This window comes from Sturnira hondurensis, unplaced genomic scaffold (assembly GCF_014824575.4).
Source record: "Sturnira hondurensis isolate 20B ecotype Veracruz unplaced genomic scaffold, ASM1482457v3 Scaffold0020184, whole genome shotgun sequence".
In the NCBI taxonomy this organism is placed as follows: domain Eukaryota; kingdom Metazoa; phylum Chordata; class Mammalia; order Chiroptera; family Phyllostomidae; genus Sturnira; species Sturnira hondurensis.
The window spans coordinates 1,612,760-1,636,255 of record NW_028092815.1 but is presented as its reverse complement, the minus strand read 5'-3'; the positions used below and the strand labels follow the sequence as shown (position 1 = coordinate 1,636,255).

The 23,496-nt window shown below is 39.1% G+C and overlaps 1 pseudogene; it reads left to right on the top strand.

The window, feature by feature from the left end:
* The first annotated feature begins 502 nt into the window (after positions 1–502).
* Positions 503–23,496, top strand: part of LOC118975240 (28S ribosomal protein S35, mitochondrial-like) — a 34,114-nt pseudogene continuing 11,120 nt past the window's right edge.

The window sequence follows — 23,496 nt, the reverse complement described above, 5'->3', positions numbered from 1 at the left end:
AGGTGGGAGAAACCAGCATGAACGAGCGGTTCCCTCTCAAGATAAAGCCGGGGTGGAGGAGGAATCTTAAACCCCCCCACCCCCCCACCCCCCCATCAAACCCTGTCGTTAGGAAAGAGGAGAATCCTAATCGCGATGAACGGGAGAGAAGAAACGAAGCTCACTGGCTGCGGAGGTGGCTCACAGCCCTGTTGTCGCCCTGGCTGTCGCGGAGTGGGGCGCAGCCACAGCGGTGACTGCAGAGGGCGCCGCTCCCAGGGCGGCCCCTGCCCGGGGCTCTGCACCTCCCGGATGCACCAGAAAGGAGCTGGCACCGCAGTCGAGACCAGGACCCCGCTGGCGCCGACCAAGCCTCTGCATCGAGGGTCCCATTCAAAGGCAGTGAAGAAGCAGAAACAATGGCAAGCCAAAAACACTGGCAGGGCTTCTGGGATAGTTTGATTCCTCACTCACTCCAGAATTCAGATGGGTGTGGTAAGAAATAGGCACAAGCTCCTGCACGATGAAGCGGGAGCACATGCCTGCCTCTCTGTGCGTGTATTTTTAGATAAAATACCAGGGGAAGGCCGCCTGTGCACTGACGGCCAGCGTCCACCCCTCACGGAGAAGCAGACTTCCCCGCCCTGAGAGGAGCTGATGGTCAAGGGGAGCAGTTCACGGGTCTCACCAGCCAAAGGGCCGCCAGGTGGACCCTGAACCACAGTCTTCTCAGCTGCCCTCAGAAGCATCCAGCACATTCTCAGGAGGTCATGCAGCAAGGCAATTTGCTCACTGCCATTCTTCCCACAAGTGACTTACTCTACCACCCAAAAGCATGATCAGGAGAAGAAATTCTACCTGGAAAAAGACAATTCATACACCGTAGATATGAGCAAAGTATTAGGCAGGACATGTGTTATTAGTAATGTGTTCGAAATTCACAAACTTCTCCAAAACACAATGCTTATTAAAGGCAAGAGATAATGTTTTGTGTTATTTATGTGTGCTTTAAATTTGATTATTTCTTCCACTCATTCCAGTCTTCAAATATTTAAAGTAATAAATACAACAGAAAAATAATATAGCTCATTAAAGTATAACTAGAAAGCAAGAAGACAAGCCCAGCTTTGCCAACAAATTAAACATAATCTGCTATGTTCCTTTCCAAGACCAGGAATTTTCCCATTCACATAGAATATTAGAATATTTAATAAAATCCTTCTAAACTTTTCATATTAGAGTACACTTACTAAACGAATACATGGGCATATCTGTACATGTACAAAATTCTTAAGTTAATTTAAATGCGGGGGGTGGGGAATTCAAGAGATAGCAGGTCAAACAATCCCAGAAGAAAATAACTAAAGAAAACAATCCCTAACCATATACTAGCCTCTGAAATTCCACACAGCACTCAAATGAGATAGACATAATGGTGATGAATAAAATATGTTTCACAACTACAACATTCTGTGTGAAATTGCTTAAAGTGAAGAGCAAAATGCCCCCTTCATTTTCGAGGCAGAACTTGTTTCTGTCAGAATTTTTAAAATGTCACATACATGTAATCTATAGGAGTTACAAAATGAATTATTTTCAACTTTATAAATAAACATCCTGAGTTTTAATTTTTTCTTTAAGAGTAGGAAGAGTTTAAATTTTTACATTGTAAATCTCATTAGGACTGAATGCTCTTACGAGAACTGACAAAGAAAAAATAATTTATGTCAGACCAAAGGCTTCGTTCAGTCAGCGCCAAGTAGCTTTCTGCCAATAGATCTGGGCCAAAATGAATGTGGAATCTTGAGTTGAACCCTCTGTCACATTTTCCCAGTCTTTCAATTAATGACACTGCAATCAGATTGATGGAATGTAATAAGAAAAGAGCTTTGCATTTCTATACTTACTAATTCGCTGAGTAACCCCAGCAGTAAAACGTGACTTGAAAGGAAAAACCGGGAAGGAAAATGAATTTTCTGAGCATGTTGAGCAGTGACTCCTTGACCCAAAAGTAAGCACTGGAGTTTCTACCTTCCATTCAGGGCTATTAGGATACAAAGGTCAGATTGCTTTGTCAGAAGCTTATTCTTTCTTTACAAGATTCTCCATAGTGTACTTACACCACCACATATCTTATCAAATGGGCCGTTTTTTGAATTTTTGTAGCAAACATCCTTGAAATGAAAGTCACAGTATCAGCAACAGCAGCAGCCATTGCTCTCTGCTACCTAAGCCAGCTCAGCTGCCAAATTTGTGCTTTTAGTTTTCTAGGGCATTCTGCACAGAGGAAGTGAGTTTAGAAAGAATGAGCAGGGGAAAGAATAAGAATGCTAATGCGTTCAACCCTGTCCCAAATCATTGCCTTGGTTTGAGACAACAATGGAAGTCTGCATTCTCCACGCTTACCCCAGCAACAGAAGACTGGGAAAGCAAAGTGTGAATTCTTTGTGGGAAGGATGAGGCAAAGAAAGGCTGTCTGGTGATGTCCTCTGGAATCATGGCAGGTCTGGATCTGAGTGTCACTGGTGGTGGATGAGGACTTCCTGAGCTCAGAGCAGGAGCCCTGGTTGCCAGGGACTGGGGGGCGGGACATGCTGATCAAAGGGTATAAACTGCCAGGTATGAGTTAAGTTCCCAGGTTGCAATGTACAGCATGACTATAGTTAATGACACTACGTTGTTTATTGGAAATTTGCTAAAACAGTAAATGTAAGTGTTCTTACTTATACATGCATAAAAATGGTAACTATGTGAGGTAATGGATGTGTTAATTAGCTTGATTGTAGTAACCACTTCACAGTGTATACACATACCAAATCATCGGGGGAAGAGATCTAAACTTCTCCAAAAATCAATGTTATTAAAAGCAAGAGATAATGTTTTGTGTCATTTATATGTGCAATTTTTATTTGTCAATTATACCTCAGTAAAGCTGAGAGAAAAAAAAAACAGTGACTCCAGTCGTAAGAAGTAGACTCTACTAAATGAAGGTTACAATGTAATGCAAAGAGCATAGAGTTTTGTTGCCAGACAAACCAAGAGTTTGGTTTGTCAATGATATTTGACTAACTAATTGACATTTTACTAATGTCAATTGTATCATATATCAGTTAGCAATGTTAACATCTCTGGACCTTAGATTCATGTTTGTAAAACAGAAATATTGTTGCCTAATTTAAGGGCTACTATGAAGTTGAGTGAGGTAATGTCTGCAAAGCATATGGCATGTCCTAAAGTAAAACTTTCTCCTCCCAATCCTAAAATTTCCACATATAAAATAGCAATAAAAATATAAGCCTATTGTAGGATTAAATGAGACAATGTATATAGGACCCTGTATAAGCTGTTTAGCCCTACATAAGAGAAGGGCATCATCATCATCATCATCATCAAATAACAATAATATTTTTTTAAAGTTTAGCACATCACTCAGTGTAAGATAGAAAGGATTAGTCTTCTCGTTCAGAACCTCACTGGGTATGTGACTGTGTAGCTAAGTGACCAGGACTCATGCTGCTGGAGAGGGTGCCCAGTGATCACCAGGTAGTCTCCCGGGGGGTTCTCTGTTGCCACTGTTTGGGGGAATAGAAAATGAGGGTGAAATCACAAGAGGAAATCTAGCAATATGTCACAGACACCTTTATGAAGAAAGAAGTAAGGATATCACTACTCAGTGTCTCCTAAGTTTGAAACTAAAGGAGAAAGGATCTAATTATCAATTTAATAAATATTTGTATGTCAGTAAAATATTCATGAAGAGGTATATAAATAGGTGAGAGATGTAAGGAAAAAAATTCCTTCAAAGAGCTTATAGTCTAAAATAATTTCAAAGTGTTAAATGAGAAGAATACTACAGGTCTTGGACCGAAGTTTTGTGCTAATTGGTGTTAGACATCTGCAATATCAGAAGTATTTTTAAAGGACACTTTTTATTATTTTGTCATTATGACTGTTAACTAAATGAGAAACAGATGAGAGAGCTTAAAATAATTGCTACAATGTTTCAAGCTTTATGAAGACATCAAGTTCATTATCTATGTATGGTATGTATAGAAAACACTGGGAGGATTATAGAAACCAAAAAAAACCCCACAATTCTAGAGCTATGGTTAACTGAAGAGGATATCTGCTGCTCTTTAGAGAACAAAAAATAATAATTACTGCTTATATGGCACTTGTATTTGTGGCAAACAATGTGCTAAGTATATTATGTCTAATAACCACTGAACCCTCACAGCACCCCATGAGGTACATACTATTGTTATCGCTGTAGGACAGATGAAAAAACTAAAGCACAGACAGGTCTAGCTGCCTGCCCAATGAAAGAGCTAGCACAGGGAGGAGCCCATTTTCACACCCAGGAGCTGTAATGCCTGAACCCACCCTCTTGACCACTGTACTCGATTCCCTCCTATCTTTTTTCTTTTTCCAGAGATCCTCATCGATTGTGATTTTAAGTACAAAGTGAAACCGAATGGTCAACAGGCAGAGTCCATTATAAGTAAACTCTGAGAGAAAAAGAAAGAATCCACATAGTCAAGTAAAACTTACGGTCAGAAACAAAAACCAGTAGTGGGAAGCTGGTGCAAGTCTGCATTCTTTTCTCTAGTTCAGTTTCCAAGTTCAATCATTCGTGCATTCACTCAGCAAATATGCTGAGAGTATGACTCCGACAGAGGGAAGGAGCTCACCCCAACAAAGTGCCCAGGCTGGTGTAAGAGACTGCCAGCAAAACAAGCAACTAACAGTGCAGGGCGTAAGTGCTTTGTAAAACAAAAACAAAAACAAAAACAAACAAAAAAAACCCTACAGTTGAAAAGGTAGGATATCTGCTTTCCATCTGGGATAACTTTTAGGAGAGTAGGTCCACGTGATCAGCAATGTCTGGACCCAGAAATTTCTCAGAGAGGAACGGAGCTGAGTGGTATTTTCATTCGGTTCGGTGCTGACCACAATCACCCCTACATTTCCGCTGGCCTCATGGGGTCTGTAAATGAAGTGGGGCGCCCCTGCAGATGCACATCCCTGCTTCTCAAATGGCCTCCTTGAGCCTTGAGTTACAAGTGAAGAAAGGAAGGCACCTTCCTCTTCGTCTGACTTCTGTGATGTTTAACACTCAAAAAAAGTTCATGTGGTACATATTTTAATAATGTTTATTACTTTGTCTAATTATAATAGTAACACATTTACTACCAAAATTTTAGGAAAAAATCTAAAGATGACAATTAAAATTATTCATAATAATAAACAAATGTCACCATTTTTTATATTTCAATGTATATTCCTCCAATCACTTACACATTTGGGTGTTTCTATATCAATATATGTATGTACTTTTACAATTGGAACATTTGGACCATAATGCATAATGCAAAATTTTGTATTCTACCTTGTTGGTTCAACATCATATCAGGAAAATTTGGAGTGTTTAAATACTTTAAAAATATTTTAAAAGATTATATAATATTCTATAGAATATATGTTATTTAACTATTTCCCCAATATTGGTCATGAGCATGTATTTAGGATTTATAGCATATAACTTTGAAATAGACATACTTTTACATATCTCTCTGACCACTTAGCTTAGTACAGATTAGGAGTAGGATTATTGCAGGGATGTCAAACTCATTTTCAACCGGAGGCGGCATCAGCCTCATAGTTGCCTTCAAGGGGCAAAATGTAATCTTAGGACTGTATAAATGTTACCATTCCTTAGCAGTTAAGTGAGAGCTTGGTGCTGCCACCGGGTAGAAACAAGGACGGATAAAACAATGTGGAGGGCTGGATTCGGCCCACTGGCCTTGTGTTTGCCACCTGTGGGTTATTGGATCAAAGTGTTTTCATTTCTTTTGTGTTTTGCTAAATTGCTTTCTAGAAAGGTTTTCTAATTTATATTTCAGCTGTTAGAGAAAAGTCTCATTTCTCTGCAATCTTGCTGGCCTGGAGTTTTGTTTTATTTCTTTTAGTATATACTACTTAATTATCACTGCTGTTTATTTTGTATTTAATTTCAGTAAGATTGATTGAACAAAAACTCATTAACAATTTATTCTCTTCCTTTCATTAATTACCTCTTTGGGTCTTGTTCCATTTTTCTCGACTGTGTCTCTACAGTTTTTCTTACTGATTTATAAGATGCATACAAACAGATGCGTATCTTATACATACACATATAATCAATCACTTTGTCAACCACTAAATATCTGTTTTCTAAATTATTATTTTTTAGTTTACATAAATGTTGTGTTCTATAAATACAAAGGTATGTACATTTTCTTTTTGATATTATCACATTTTCATATTTTGAAGTATTTTTCACTCAAAATTAAATATTTGCATATATTATCTTCAAGTTATTTTATGTGATCAATGGTTCTATGCAATCTACCTGAAATTTATTTTGGTGCATTTTGTGAAATAAAGATAAAACTTGAGGGTTTTTTTTTCTGTTCAGTTGACAATATACCTAACATCCATCTGTATTTTTAAATTTTTTTAATCCTCGCCCCATGATATGTTTATTGATTTTAGGGAGAGAGAAACAGAGAGAGAGAGATTGAGAGATCAATGTTAGAGAGAAACAGTGATCGGTTGACCTTTGTATGCAACCTGACCAGGGATCAAACCTGCGATTGTTTAGGTTTATGGGACAATGCTTCAACCAACTGAGGAGCCACCTGGCCAGAGCCATCTGTATTTCAAATGTGATGACGTATATATATCAATGGGTTTCTAGCACACCTATTCCATTCAGAAGTTTGTATTTAAAATCTTTTAGTAAATGAAACTATAAAATCATTTCTCTGTTTCCTCTTCTCCAAGACTAAACAACATATGCTATCAGAATGAGAGACAGCAATATCCTATTATTAAGCACTGGAACAAGGTGTGTTGCTGATTTGGGGTGTAATAAAACAGCTGATAAAACTAGCTGGTCTTGACTTTCCAGTCAAGATGGCAGCTCAGGCAAACATAGTAGAATCCTCCATGACCACATCAATACTACAACTAAACCACAGAACAACCATCGTTCAGAACCACCTGAAATGTAGCTGAACCAAAGTCCTGCAACTAAGAATACAATGAAGGTAGGAGGGGTATAGACTCTAGTCCCACACGCATGAGGCAGATAAAAGTCATGAGAGTTATCTCTGCTGCAGAGGTTCCCACTAAGGAGTGAGGAGTCCCAGCCACATACCAGGTCCCTTAGCCCAGGGTTCTAGTGCCGGGAAGAGAAGCCCCCACAAATTCTGGCTGTACAAACCAGCAGGGATTGTGGCTGAGTGAGACGGAAGGCTTCTGAAGTCACAGGGAGTTCCTCTTGAAGGGCCCACACATGGATTTACCCACACATGGATTTACATGGATTTTCTGAGTCCTTCCTCCACAGAGTCGGCAAGCAGGTGCCATATCTAAAACTCCAGCAACCTGGCTCACACTGTTTGCTCCACCCTGGTGATGCCCTGAAACCCCACCCCACCCAACTTGACAGCCCATCTGAGCTGTTTCCAGTTCCTTTTTCATAAAAACTTCCTCTCTTGACTCCTGCTTTGGACTTCCCTAAAATCTCACAAACAAGCAGCATCTGACCTCACAATAAGGTCTTGTTCTCTGTACCTCACAATAAGTTCATCACCACCAGACCAATATTACATGAAATGTTAAAGGGTCTTCTTTAAGAAGAACAAAAAAAGATAAAAAATGTGAGAAATAAAATGGCAATTAATATATATCAACAATTATTTTAAATGCAAGTAGTTTAAATGCTCCAATCAAAAGACATTCAGTAACTAAATGGATAACAAAATAAGGCTCTTACATATGCTGTCTGCAAAAGACTTCAGATTGAAAGACACACACACAGACTGAAAGCAAAGGGGTGAAAAATATTTTGTGAAAAATATTTTATGAAAATGGAAACAAACAACTAAAAGAGCTAGGGTAGCAATACTCATACTAGGCAAAATAGACTTTAAACAAATGCTATAACAAGAAACAAAAAGACCCAGCAACCATGCTTCTGGGTATTTATTTAAAAAAAAAAACCACTTCAAAACACCAAATCAAAAAGACATATACATTCCTATGTTTAACTGCAGAGTTTTATATAGGAAGCAACCCAAGTGTTCATCAACAGGTGAAGAGATAAAGAAATGGTACATATATACAATGGAACAACATTCGGCCATAAAGAATGAATTCTTGCCATCTGCAACAATGTGGATGCACCAAAAGGTATTAAGCTAAGTGAAATAAGTCAAAGAAAGACAGATGCCATAAGGTTTCACTCATGTGTAAAACGTAAAAACAATGAACAAGCAGAACAGAAATAGCCTCATAGGTACACAGAGCATTTTGAGGGTTGCCAGAGGGGAGGGGATTTGAGAGGATGTGTAAAAATGGTGAAGGAATTTGGAAGTACGAATTGGTAGTTACATAATAGTCATGGGGAGGTAAAGTACAGCATAGGGAATATAGTCAATAATCTCAAAACAACTATATGTGATGTCATATGGATACCAAATTTATTGGTGCAATCACTTCGTAGCTCATAATATGTAATACAGGGTTGTACACCTGTAGCTAATACAGCATTGTATGCCAAATATTAGTTTAAAAATTAAAAATAAATATGTTTAAAAACTAACTGGGTCTTGGGTTTGGCCTTAATAGCTAAAAGGCAAACATTAAATTCAGAGGTGTTGAAATTAAGGCACACAATTTCACTTTATGGCAACAGTGGAAGGCAGAAGTCAAAAGGGTTAATCAAACAAAATTCTTTGGAAGAAATTGATACTCCAGGTGCAGACAAGAACCCTTACAAATTAATGTTTGAAGAGATCAAACCAAGCTTGAGTTCATCCTAAAAGAACCAGATGAAGATGAAAGCTAAAGTATCTCAGATAAGAAGATAGGATATGGGGGTGTGAACAGAGGGATGCTGGGCTCACCTACTGGGACAACACATAGGCAATTCTTGAACAGAGTGGGTCAAGGCCAATGAGCACATAATTCACTTGGGCATCTGGTTTACAGACCTTACCTATAGATTATATTTCCCCAAACAAATAAGTAATGAATTTATTATATAGAGAACTGACTTGGATCACTTAAATTTCTCTTTTTTATTATTGGTACAAAGATAGATTTTGACTGAAATAAACGTAAGGGGATACTGCCTCAATTCACCTTCTCCCTGTACATTGCAGAAGCAATTAAAGTGAAAGGATGAAAACTGAAGTAGCTTATTTACCAGAAGTCTGCTAGTAGTGGAAATGTAAGATTTTCCACTTGGACAAAACAGATTAATTTACTGATTTGGGGCTGTCAAATTTGTCCACTCCCCTTTCCAAGGTATAAGGACGAAAAGGCTGTTGCATAGTAATAGAAAAAAACTTGTCAGCTTTCAACTGCAGATTTGATGGGCAATTTGCATGGCACACAGTTAACTAGTTCTACAATGCCTCCACATTGAATGGTCCATATGGGGCATTTCTTGGATTGTATCTAAAGAGTAATGTGCAGTGGCTTGAATCTGTAGGTAAGTAAGCTAATGAAAATTAGTGTCCTCTTATGCTAATAACTAGCTGTGTAATCTTGAAAAGTTTCCTAACCTCTTCAAGCCTCAGTGCCATCACTTGTAAGATGGGCATAATAATTATATTCACTTCATGAGGATGTAGCATTAAATAAGAAACACATATGAACTGTACAGTGTGAGGCACAAGTAGGCTTACAGTTGTGAATCCACAAAACACAGCTTATTCTGTATGATTTTACATTAATTACTGTATTAATTTCCATACAAACCGTAAACCTGTTTGTCCCCTACCTCGTATATATGTATCAAATGTGGAAGTAGCATCCAAATACATATTAGAGAATGCAAGCTTTTATGACCCGATCAAACACCAGCTCTATTACCCATTTGCTCTGATATAGCCTTCTGTCTCTCCTCTATCAAATGGGCACATGAAAGCAGAGATGTTAACTCCATAGAGCTGTTACAAAGATTAATTGAAATGATATCCTGAAATCCCCAGGTCAAAAGTCACTAAGAAACTGAAAACATAAAATAAAAGAAATTTATTTCCATTTGGAAATATTCTAAATGTAAATTTGATTTTCTGAGCTTATTTTCTCATCCCTAATAGAAAATACATGCTGCAATAAAATAAATTCCTGTGACAATGCTAGAGGCATGCAGCATGTAATCACAGACAAGGCAACGCCTCTGAAACAGCTGGGATGACATTTTCAAGGGCCTACTGAGTTCACTCAGAGGGCACAGGGATATCTTTTCTCTAGTCTGTGACAGCAAGCATTCTCTCTCAACTACTTTCTTGGATATCCTATGGGTAATTTCAGAGTCAGCAGACAGAAGACCTCCCTGCCCATGCTAAGATACCCAAGGAGAGGCTAGGTGTCCTAATGTGTAAGAATATGCATATCTAACCTCCTCATGCTTTAATTTAAAATTTATTCATCCAATCATCATTTATTTTTGTACATAGGCTAGAGTCTTAGTATATAGTGGTGAACAAAGCAAATTAGGTTCCTGACTCATGTAGCTTACATTCCAGTGGGAGAGTAAAACACTAATCTGGTGACCAAATGGACACATTATGTAATCACTAATCAGGATTGTTGAACCACGGTGAAGAAGAGAAAAAGAGTACATGCATCTACAGGAGAGATATCCTCAAGGAAGTGGGACTTCAGCTCACATCAAGCATGACATATAAAAAGCAACATTACCTTTGAGTTATAAAATATTGTGAATGTGGCTCAAAGAAAGCTGTCCACAAGTTGCAGAAATTATTCATATTGCCCACCAGAAGTCTTGTAACTATTGGAGAGCACCATGCTTGACAATGCAAGAATCCTGACTTTCTAAACTTATCAGCCCTTCTTTGAAGGAATAAAAGGGAAGGCAAATGCCAGTCTAGTTCCTCACCATGAGGAAGGAGAGGCAACATGGGCAACCACAGATGGGGTGCGAATGAGCAGAATAAAGCTATGTCAGTATAACTGACAGAAGCCTTGGTGGCTGTGGAAGTGTAAAAACTATAGATTATAAGGTAGATGGGATGGTCCTTACAACCTGGATAGCTGCAGCCTCTGGGGAAAAAGGATATCCTATACAGTCTTCAAAAAACCTATAAAAATCCTACACAGTCTGCAGAAAGTTAATATGTTTCTCCCTAACTCTCTTATTTCTATCAATTTAATTCCAGTGCATTCCCCAAAAGTCAATTCAAGACACAGAGACTTAAAATGGCAGCTGAGTCGGTAGAAGTTACACTCACCTTTTTCTAGGACCAAACCGGAATTAATTACAAGTAAAATATAGAAAAATGAACCTGAATAACCAACTGAAGACTAGCTGAACAGAAGTCTTACAATGAAGGATTTATAGGAGAAGCCACATCTAGAATGGTAGAAACACCAAATGCAGAAAGGACTTGCCCCACACCCATGGAGAGTGGCTGAGAATCTGGAGGAATGCCTCAGTTGCAAAGGTTCTCCCTTAGAAGTGAGGAGCCCACATAACATCTGGCTGTGAAAATCAGTGAGAATTCTGCCTGATCTCTGGAGAAACCCAGATGCCCTTTTAAAGGAGGAACAGTGAAAAAAATCTCATTTCCAGACTCTCACCCTGGGCTCCAGCAAGGGAGCATGGCTTGAACAGATTAGAGTCACGCTAGGGGAAACTTGGTTGTGTGGTTCTGGAGAGAGAACTGAAGGTACAGCTGACAGGGTCTCTGTGCTGAGTCCCTCTTCCACACTACAGATGTCACCTTTTGTGGGTCAAACATTCACCTTCATATGGCATCAGTCTGTGGGAAAGCAAATGTGAGAAAGCAATTGCCCCACATTTCCTATTCCACTTTGCCCCATCATGTACAGGTCATGCCCTGTGGAGGAGCCAGCTACTGGGCCTGGGCTGTAGAGGTTCAGTGGACTCTAAGTTGTCAAAGACTGAGCTTTGTGGTTCTGAGATGTATTCCTCACATCTTCCCAACACCTCCTCAAAAGAGACTACTAGTCCTGACTTTCAGCAAACCAGTCCCACTCAAGCTCACATTCTCCAGGACTGGGCAGAATCCAGGACAGACTGCGTTGTGTGGCTCTAGGATGGGGTTGTTTTTCCTCACATTCCCGAACAGTGCAGAGCCTTTCCTCCACACAACCAAATCTTAGTCTCTTTAGGCCTAATAAATTCTGCTGGTCTTCCCTTGGTGATTCCCTGAGACCCAGCCTTTCTCCGAGCACCTGGCTGGTGGCAGTTGTCCAAAAAGACCCTTGGACTTTTCCTGAGTGGCTTCAGATCCATCAATGACACCAAGTTTGAACTTATATCAATCTGGTAAACATCATACACCTCTACCTGGTGACTCACTGAGAGCAGCGAACAGGTGGGGGTATATCGAGATGGATCTCAAGTGCCTTGGGCCTTTTGCTGACCTGCCCTCAGTACACAGCTTGGCCATTTCCATGCACACCCAAGCCTGGAAGACTACTAACTGTGCATTCCTTTGTAGTTCCAAATAGGTTGCTCAGGGCCAGACAAAGGTAGCATTTGTCATTGACTCGGACCAAAGTCTTTCCCAAAATGTCCCAGAACCAGCACACCCTGTGGTGGACTTCAGAGAAAATCAGAGCAGGACCCAATTGGCTCTACAACCAGCACATTTAAAAGAAGATCTTGGCTGTCACAAGACCCTGATGAGATGAATTCCACTTCCTGTGGTCAGTACCCACACAGTAGCTCATGGACTGTGGTCAAGTCAATCCTCAAAGTCAGTGAGCATGAGAGTTGACTTCATTCATGGATGGGCCAACAGCAATCAAGAATCAAGTGCAAGAGAAGGGTCCACATAACTCACACAAGGGATACTCCTGGAGCACCCAGCTCAAGTGATCATGGAGACTCTGCCACCGAGTCCCACAGGATGCCTACTACATAAGACTAACCTACCAAGACTAGGAGACATAGCAGATCCACAAAATGCATAGAAGCAAACACAGAGAAGCAACAAAAATGGGGAGACAAAGAAATATGCCTCAAATTTAAAAAAAAATTTAAATATCCCGAAAAAGAATTATATAAAATGGAGGCAAGCGATCTAGCAGCTGTAGTGTCAAAATAATGATTATATCAATATACATAATTTTCAAGTGCACATGGGACATTTTCCAGGACAGACCACATGTTAGGAAACAAAGCAAGTCTCCATAAATTTAAGAAGACTGAAATCATATCAAGCATCTTCTCTGATCACAGTGGTATAAAACTAGAAAACAACTAAATGAAAAAAAAAAAAACCCAACCCTGAACAACATACAAACATATGGAGGCTAAATAACATAGTACTAAACGATGAATGAAGTGAAAGAAAAAAATCAAAACATACCTTGAGACAAATAAAAATAAAAACACAGCAATCCACAATCTATGGGACACAGCAAAATAAGTTTTAAGAGAGAAAGTCATAGCATTACAAGTCTATTTCAAGAAAGAATTAAAAAATTCAAATAAACAATCTAACCTTACATGTAAAAGAACTAGAAAAAGAACAACAACAACAAAAAAAGCCCAAAGTGAGCAGAAGCAAGGAAGTAATAAATTTCAAAGCAGAAATAAATGAAATATAGTGTTTAAAAAAACAATACAATAAATCAATAAAACCAAGAGGTGAGTCTTGGAAATACAAAGAACTTTGATAAACCTTTAACCAGGGTCATCAAGACAAAAGAAAAGGGATACAAATAAATAAATTCAGGTTTTGAGGAAAATGGCGGCGGAGTAGGATGGAGCGACTCCAGTTCTCGTACCCCTGGGAGAAAATCCTGGCAGATTTACTGAAGAACAGCGCAATCAATTCCCCAACCAAAAATTCCCCAGCATTTATGAAAATAAGAGACCAGAGATAGTGACGAACGAGACAGCTACAGGTCATTGGGGTCTCAGGGACTCGAATAAGGACGGAGGCGGCCAGGCCAGCGGCAGCAATTGGCCGGCACAAAAAGGCCTCAGAGCCGTGGCTGCCGCAGCGGTCGGGGCCCAGAGGCTTCTGCCTGTGCCCAGTGACAGGGGTGTCTGCCACAAAGGACTCATAGGGACTCAGGCACCTGTGAGTAAAGACAAAAGCGGCAGCTGCAGGTCCGGCTGCCCTTGGGAACCAGGCACCCCAGAGTAAAGTCAAAAGCAGCAGTGGTGGGACCAGCAGGCATTGGCCGTGGTGTAAAGACCTCGGAGCTACTGCTGCTGCAGCTTCCAGGGCCCAGAGGCTTCTGTCTATGGCCAGCGTCAGGGCGTCTGTCACAGAGGACTCATCGGAAGCACAGCACCTGTGAGTAAAGACAAAAGCGGCAGCAGCAGGGCTGGCTGCCCTCAGCCAGCCCGAAACGCCTCGGAGCCGCCAATGCCGCCATGTTAGGGGTACAGAGGCTTCTGTCTGTGGCCAGTGCCATGGAGAACTCATAGGGAGCCTAGCACCCAGTGGAACATTGGACCGGCTGCGGGGTCCTTGGAAGAGCTGGCTCCCTCCCTCACTATCTAGGTGGGGCTGGGTGGCAGAGACCTGTCTGCCTAGGTGTGTAGGGAGGGTGGCAAGGACAGGGGGCCATGTTCAGTTGTGATCTCTGTGGTTGCCAGCCCACCAGTTGCCAGCCCTGGAAATTTGAGAGGAGCATTGTCCTAACCAGTCAGGTTGGAGATTGGGCTGGGCTGAGAGGCACGCTTTCTGGAGAAGTTTTTACTAGAAAGTGGACTGAGGTATTCCCCTCTGAAGGCAGCTTGACTTGCTTCTCACCCAGCCACAGGACTGGGAAGGACAAGTACTAGATCCCGTGGGACCCAGGCAGCCTGTCTGGTGGGCAGGCACCCGCACCCCAGTCTGGTAGCCTGGCAGGTGGGCAGGTGTGCGCCTGGGCCTACAACCCAGCCCACAGAGGGGTCCTGCCAAAACCAGAAAAACTGGACAGTTTGAAACCAACATGGAAGGAGTTTGGTTTTTTTTTCACTTTTTTTTTCACTTTTTTCAGTAATCGTAAATATTTTTTAATTTTATTGTTGCTGTATCTTTCAGTACTCTGTTCCTCTCCTTTCTTTTTTCCTGTTTTAGTCCTTCTTCCTTTCACTCCAAACTTTTTGCTTTTTCCTCACTTCTCTTGCCCTTTTTTTGTGTGTTTGTTTGTTGCTTTCTATAGCACTGTAAATACTTCACAACACATCTCTCAAGTCTTAGCCCAGTTTACAGGTTCCTGAATTCTATTACTGTAGTGATTAACTCTGCTTGCTCACACACTACGCCTATTTACTATTCTTTACTCTCACCTTACCTAACAATCTGACCATCCGCAACCTCACTGCTTTCTAGATACAACTCACAAGCCTTCCCTCCCCAACAGGAGATTTAACTTTGGTCTATCCTTTCTTAAAAGTGGCAAATTGGGTTGAAGATTATAGTTAACACTATATAGAGCCTATAGATCTTCTATCTCTTCTCTACCAGCTGTGACTGTAAATATCATAAAGTACTCTCCTGCTGTCATAAACCATTTTGCCTCCCCCTCCAACTGATCACACACACACAAAGAAAGGAGGAGATGGAAGCAGAGGACATCAAGATACCTGCAGGAGACTGCACCACTGAATTTCAAGATATTCTACCACAGAAGTTCACACCATAAACCTAGGGAGTCAGAACAGATCAATTTAAGAAGCTGAAGCTAACAAGAACAGTCTCATAAGCAATGGGAAGACAAAGAAACAATGCCCAAATGAAAGAAAAGGTGGAAGTCTCAGAAATAATGTCAGATGAAAGAGAGGCAAGTCAGCTATCAGATATTGAATTCAAAGCACTAGTTATCAGGAAATTCAAAGAGCTGACAATGAGTGACCAGAAACTAGAGGGGAGCTACCAGAAACTAGAGGGGAGCTACAATGAGCTCTCCGCAAACTATATCAAAAAGGAAATACAAACTATCAGCAAAGGCCAAGAGGAAATGAAGAATACAATTTTGGAACTGAAGAACACAGTAGAAGGAATGAAAAGCAGGATCGATGAGGCAGAAGATTGGATCAGCGAGTTGGAGGACACAGTAGAAAGAATCTCCCAGAAAGAGCAAGAAAGGGAAAAGAGGCTCAAAAAGAATGAAGAGGGACTAAGAGAAATGCAAGATAATATGAAACGTAATAATATCCGAATAATAGGAATACCAGAAGGAGAAGAAGAAGAACAAGGGATAGAAAACCTATTTGAAAGAGTAATGATGGAAAATTTTCCTAATTTGATGAGAGAAAAAGTTACACGAATCCAGGAATCACAGAGAGTCCCATTCAAGAGGAACCCAAAGAGGCCCACTTCAAGACACATCATCATTAAAATGGCAAAATTTCAAGACAAAGAGAGAATCCTAAAGGCAGCAAGGGAGAAAAAGGAAGTAACATACAAGGGAGCCCCAATAAGGTTAGCTACTGACTTCTCAATGGAAACACTCCAAGCAAGAAGAGAATGGCAAGAAATATTTCAAGTAATGAGAACCAGAGGCCTACAACCAAGGCTACTTTACCCAGCAAGGCTCTCAATCAAGATAGAAGGCCAAATAAAGAGCTTCCAAGACAAAAGAAGTCTAAAAGAATATGCCTCCACCAAACCAGCTCTACAAGAAATACTAAAAGGGCTGCTTTAAGGAAAGGAAGGAAAAGAGAGAGACAGAGAGGAACTGTGGTACAAAAATGGCAATGAATAAGTACCTATCAATAATAACCTTAAATGTAAATGGATTAAATGCTCCAATCAAAAGACATAGAATAGCTGAATGGATAAGAAAGCATGACCCACACATATGCTGCCTACAGGAGACCCACCTCAGGACAAAAGACCATCACAGACTAAAAGTGAAAGGCTGGAAACAAAGTTTCCAAGCAAATGGTCAAGAAAAAAAGCCAGGGTAGCAATTCTCATATCAGACAAAATAGACTTCAAAAACAGGGCCATAAAGAGAGACCCAGAAGGTCACTTCATAATACTCAAGGGAAGAATCCACCAAGAAGATATTAACATCATAAATATATATGCACCCGACATAGGAGCACCCAAATATATAAGAAAAATCCTAGAAGACTTCAAGAAAGATATTGACAGCAACACAATTATAGTAGGGGATTTTAACAACCCACTGTCAAAAATGGACAGATCTTCCAAACAAAATATCAACAAAGATATAGCTGCACTAAACAACACCCTAGATGAAATGGACTTGACTGATATATATATAGAGCCCTTCATCCCAAAGAAGCTAAATACACATTCTTCTCAAATGCACATAGAACATTTTCAAAGATAGACCACATGATAGGACACAAAATGAGCCTCAACAAATTCAAGAAAATTGAAATCATACCAAGCATTTTCTCTGACCACAAGGGACTGAAATTAGAAACCAACCCCACAGGAAAAAAAACAAAACACCCAAAAGCATGGAGACTAAATGGTATGCTATTAAACAACGAATGGGTCAAGATTGAAATTAGGGAAGAAATCAAAAAGTTTCTGGAAATAAATGAAAATGAACTCAGAACAACCCAATACTTATAGGACACGGTGAAGGCAGTACTGAGAGGGAAGTTCATAGCAATACAGGCTTACCTAAAGAAAATAGAAACATTTCAAACAAACAACCTAACCCGATGCCTGCAAGAACTCGAAGTGGATTAAAGACCTAATTGTAAGATCCAAAAATATAAAATTAGTAGAAGACAATATAGGCAGTAAAATCATATGCTGTCTTTCTAAAATCAATAAAGAACAATATTTCTCTTAGTGATATTTTCTGATATATCTTCCCAGTCAAGGAAAACAAAAGAAAACATAAACAAATAGAACTACATCAAACTAAAATTTTTGCACAGGGAAGGAAACCGTTAACAAAATAAAAAGATAACACACTGAATGGAAGAATATGTTTGCCAGTGACATATCTGATAAGGACTTAATATTCAAAATTTATAAAGAATTCCTGCTACTCAACACCAAACAAATAATTCAATTAAAAATGGGCAAGGTGCCTCGTTAGCGCAGTAGGTAGCGCGTCAGTCTCATAAAAATGGGCAAAGGATCTGAATAGATACTTTTTCAAAGAGGATATACAAATGGACAATAGATATGTCAAAAGATGCTCAACATGGCCCAACATCAGAGAAATGTATCACTAAACACCAACATGTATCACCTCACACCTGTCAGAATGACTATCATCAATAAATGAACAAACAAGTATTAGTGAGGATATGTAGAAAAGAGAACCCTTGTGCACTGTTGGTGGGAATGCAGATTGGTGCAGGCACAGTGGAAAACAGTATGGAGGGTCCTCAAAAAATTAAAAATGGAATTGTTTTATGTACCATTTCTGGGTACATATCCAAAGAAACATAGAGCACTAATTCAAAAGAATATATGCATACCTATATTCAGTGCAGTGTTATTTACAATAGCCAAGCTATGAAAACAACCCAAATACCCATCAATATGGGTAAGAAAAGTGGTGGTGCATATATACAATAGAATGTTACTCAGCCATAAAAACTGTGAAATCTTATCATTTGTGACAGCATGGATGGACTTAGAGGGTGTTATGCTAAGTGAAAAAGTCAGTCAGAGGAAGAAACACTAAAGAAACACCATGTGATTTCACTTATATGTAAACTCTGAAGAACACTAAAAAGAACAAACAAAACAGAAACAGTCTCATAGATACAGAGAACAGACTGATGACTGTCAGAGAGTAGGGGTATTAGGGGACTGGGTAAAAAGGGTGAGGGGATTGAGAAGTACAGATTGGTAGTTACAAAATAGTTATGGGGATATAAAGTACAGCTAAGGAAATATAGTCAATAATATTTTAATAACTATATATGGTGCCATTTGGATGCTGGAAATATCAGGGGGAACACTTTGTAAAGTATATGATTGGCTAACCACTATGCTGTACACCTGAAATGAATATAAAAAATATTGAATGTAAAGTGTAGTTTTTTAAAAAGTGAATTAGAAAAAAAAACTCAGGCTCTAATTAGAGACCTTTTAGAAATACCTTTTAAAAATAAAATAAAATAGCCTTATTCAGTTTGCTCAGTTGGTTGGAGCATCATCCCTTGCACCAAAAGGTTGTGGGTTCATTTCCTGGTCAGGGCATATGCCTACATTGCTGGTTTGATTCCTTGTTGGGACACATACATCAGGAAACCAATAGATGTTTCTCTCTCATATTCATATTCCTCTCTCACATTGATGTCTCTCTTTCTCTTTTTCTCTTCCTCTCTCTCTAAAATCAATAAACAGCATATTCTCAGGTAAGAATTTAAAAATGCAATACAATACAACACAATACAATAGAGTAATGAATTATATGTAACAAAAATTAGAATTATTGAAGGTAAAGTGACTAAATAATAATTTACACATAAAGAAACTTGAAAAAAGTCTAAGAAAAGTTGATTTAAAACTCACCTTGTTCCATGAGACTTCCCTTCATCTCCCCTGACAGTATCACACTTCTGTTGCACTGAGCAGTGTTCTCTAGCCACTAAATGAAGTATTTTCATGCGCACTCAATAGACTTCTCAAGGACGAGGATTATCACTTCTTTTGTATTCCCTATAGTGCTCAGTTTGGTTTTGTGCCCCCTCTAGGCATTTGTTAAATTAATGGTTTAATAAATCTCTATATCAGTAAGTTTTTAGTATGTTAAAAAATAAAAATGAAGTGCTGAGTATAACAAAACTGAGCTATCCATGTTATATAAGTGGAGGGCAGAGCTATCCATGGTTTATAAGTTGAGGTTCTATATGTAGAGATTTTCATCTATCTAGGGTAATTTTAGGGCTTCTCTACCTAGCATATGTAATAGAGAAGAAACATCTAGCAAAATACTTTGCATTTCTTATTCTGATTCTACAGATTCTTGTTATTAACATCTCAATCCAAAGTATCCATGGTCAGAATATAAGCTGGTCCTTAGAACAGTCCATGAAATACCTTACTCAAAAGACAGTGTGAATACACCACACCCCTCTCAAGTCTAGAATGGAACCACACATCAACACCACCACCAAATTGAAGTGTGTTCTCAGAGATCGTCAGAATGAAGCCACTGGTTTAGTCTCACTAGTGCTGGGCTTTACACTGGAAGTGGGGAGAAGAGAAGATTGTCGCTGAAACTATTTGTTTAAAAATGAGATGAGAAAGATTCCTTGAACTGGGGGGCGGGCAGGGCTGGGAATATAAGACAGAAACCTGTACTTGAACAAGAATTAAATAAAAATTATTTTTAAAAAAATTTAAAAAACAAAAATTAAAACAAAGCAAAGAAGGTTGCGGCCAGAACATAATGCCTTCTACTTTCTTCCTATCTTAATGCATGAATTAATCTTCTAAGAATGTTTTGGAGAGTTGAAGTTATTCTGTTGCACTTTTATTATTTATATTTAATCAAACTATATTATGTGGTCACAGTAATCAAAACAGCATGGTGCTGGCATATAACAGATACATAGATCAATGGAACAGAATAGAGACTCCAAAAATAAACCTGCGCCTTTAGAGTCAATTAATATTTGCCAGAGGAAGCAAGAACACACAATGGACTAAAGATAGTTTATTCCATAAATGGTGGTGGCAAAATTGGACAGACATTGCAGAAAAATGAAAGTAGATCACCTTCTTATAACACATATAAGAATAAATTTAAAATGGATTAAAGACTTAAATGTCAGAACCAAAACCATAAAAATCCTAGAAGAAAACATAGGCAGTAAAATTGTGGGCATTGCTTGTAGCAATATTTTATTGGATATGTCATTTCAGATAAGAGAAACAAGCAAAAAAATAAACAAATGGGATTACATCAAACTAAAAGTTTCTGGATAGCAAAGGAAACTATCAACAAAATAAAAAGACAACCCACTGAATGGGAGAACATATTCACTTATATATCTGATATGGGGTTAATATTAAAAATTTATAAACAACTTAGAAAACTCAACACCAAAAACATCCAATTAAAAAATGGACAAAGGACCTGAATAGTCACTTCTGCAAACAGGATATACAGATGGCCAATAGACATATAAAAAGATGCTCAATACTACTAATCATCTCAGAAATGCAAATTAAAACAACAGTGAGATATCACCTTACATTGGTCACTATGTGAAATAAGCCAGTCAGATAAAGGCAAATATAATTTCACTCATATGTGGAACCTAATAAACAAACTGAACTAACAAGCAAAACAGAGACAGACTCATAGATGGAGAGCAGATGACAGCTAATAGTGGGGGAGGTTAGGGAGTGGAGGGATTGAACAAAAAAGCAAAAGGACTCATGGACATGAACAACAGTGTGGTAGTTGTGGGACAGGAAGGTGGAGAGGAGTATAAGGATAAATGATAATGGAAAAAATACAATAAAAAGAAACAAACATGTCGCAGCTCTCTCATTCCTAGTTAGGATTAAAGAGCGCCTTTCTACTTAGTTCTAACAAACCTTAATAAGAAACATAAAGACATAAAGCTTGCCTTTCTGAAGCTCATCAAATCTGATGTCACTGCCTCTAAAGATGCTGAAACAAAAGACCAGACTTAATAGTTTCCCTGAAGCCAGATAGTTACCTCATAGGGCCCTCAAGTAGCCAGGCCCTATGAGGGCAGGAACGACTGACTGAGCCTCAGTTCACTGCGAACTGTCACTGTCAGTGAAGTTAGGGTAGGGTGACTGGGTGAAAAAGATGAGGGGATTAAACAGTACAAATTGGTAGTTAGAGAATAATCATGGGATGTAAATTATAGCACGGGGAACATAGTTCAGTAATATTGAGGTAACTATGAATTGGCCAGGTGGGTACTTGAAGGAGCAGGGGACCACCCTGTAAAGTGCATAATTTTTAACCACTTTGCTGTACATATGAAACTAATACAGAATAATATGGAACATAAACTGTAATTCAAATATTTTTAAATATTTTTAAAAGTAAAAACATATATTCCCTAATATGACATACAATCTGTTTGCAATCTGATTCCTAGCCTTTTCCTCATACTCCCACTGGACACCAGTTGCATGGAAGTATCTGAATGCCCTGGTTACATCTTGTTCTCTCAGAATTATTTCCTCTGTACACACTATTCCTTCCATTTGTAATGCCCTTTCTTCATCATTTTGTCTATCTAGCTCAGGCATAATTTTGCCAATGTCTCTGGGCATTTAAGCGCTTCCTTCCTTTTGCATGGCAGAGCACCTTGTACTTGCTTTTACTATTTGCCAAAAAATGTATCAAATGCCTGGCACATTAATTTTTACATGCCTGTCTCACCCACTAGATATGAGCTCACTGCATACAAAGACTATGCCACAATTCGATTTCACTATGGCCAGTACTCAGCACAGTGCCTAACCCAGGCTGTCGGTGACTGACTAAGAACACATGAGTGAATGTGTTGGGCATATATAGACCCAGGATTAAATTAAGTGATCCACTCTTTTCCCCTAAACACAAAAAAATGGCCTTTTAGTTTTCCTCCAAGACTCTCAAAAACAGTAGTATATTAGTAAGAACAGAACTCTTTGAGTTAGAATTCCCAGATTCTAATCCAGCTCTGTCATCAGGAATGTGTGAGATCTGAAGCAAGCCTTCAAAAAGCAGCTAACACATGTTCAACATTGCTAATATTGTAAGCTCCAAGCTAAGCATATTACATGAATGACATTATTTTCTCACCACCAATGAAGGAGATAGATACTACTATTATGCACATTTTACAGATAAAAAAAACTTTTTCTTCATTTTTATTGTCGACACTAACAGATTTCTCTCTTTTTGCCTGCATCAACCAACTCTACCCCCCCTTTCCTTTGGCCATTACCACACTGTTTTCTGTGTCCATGGGTCATGCATATACGTTCTTTGGCTAATCCCTTCACCTTCTTTCATATAGTTCCTGGGCCCTTCCCTTGGACAGCTGTCAGTCTGTTCCATGTATCTATGCCTCTGCCTCTATGTTGCTTGTCAGTTTACTGTGTTCATCAGATTTCACATATAAGTGAGATCATATGGTATTGTCTTTCACTGGCCTATTTCACTGGCCTATTTCACTGAGATCATATGGTATTGTCTTTCACTAGCATAATACTCTCCAGTTTCATTCATGCTGTTGCAATAGGTTAGGTTTCTTTCTTTTTATCGTTGTGTAGTATTCCATTGTGTAAGTGTACCACAGCTTTTTATCCACTCATCTACTGATGTTCACTTGGGCTGGTACGACCACAGGTGTGCATATACTATTTTGAATTGGTATTTCTAGATTATAGGATATATTCCCAGAAGTGGGATGGTTGAGTTCCATTGTTTTGAGGTAGCCCCATACTGTTTCCTACAGTGGCTGCACCAGTCTGCATTCCCACCAACAGTGCACAGGGATTCCCTTTTCTCTGCATCCTCACTAAT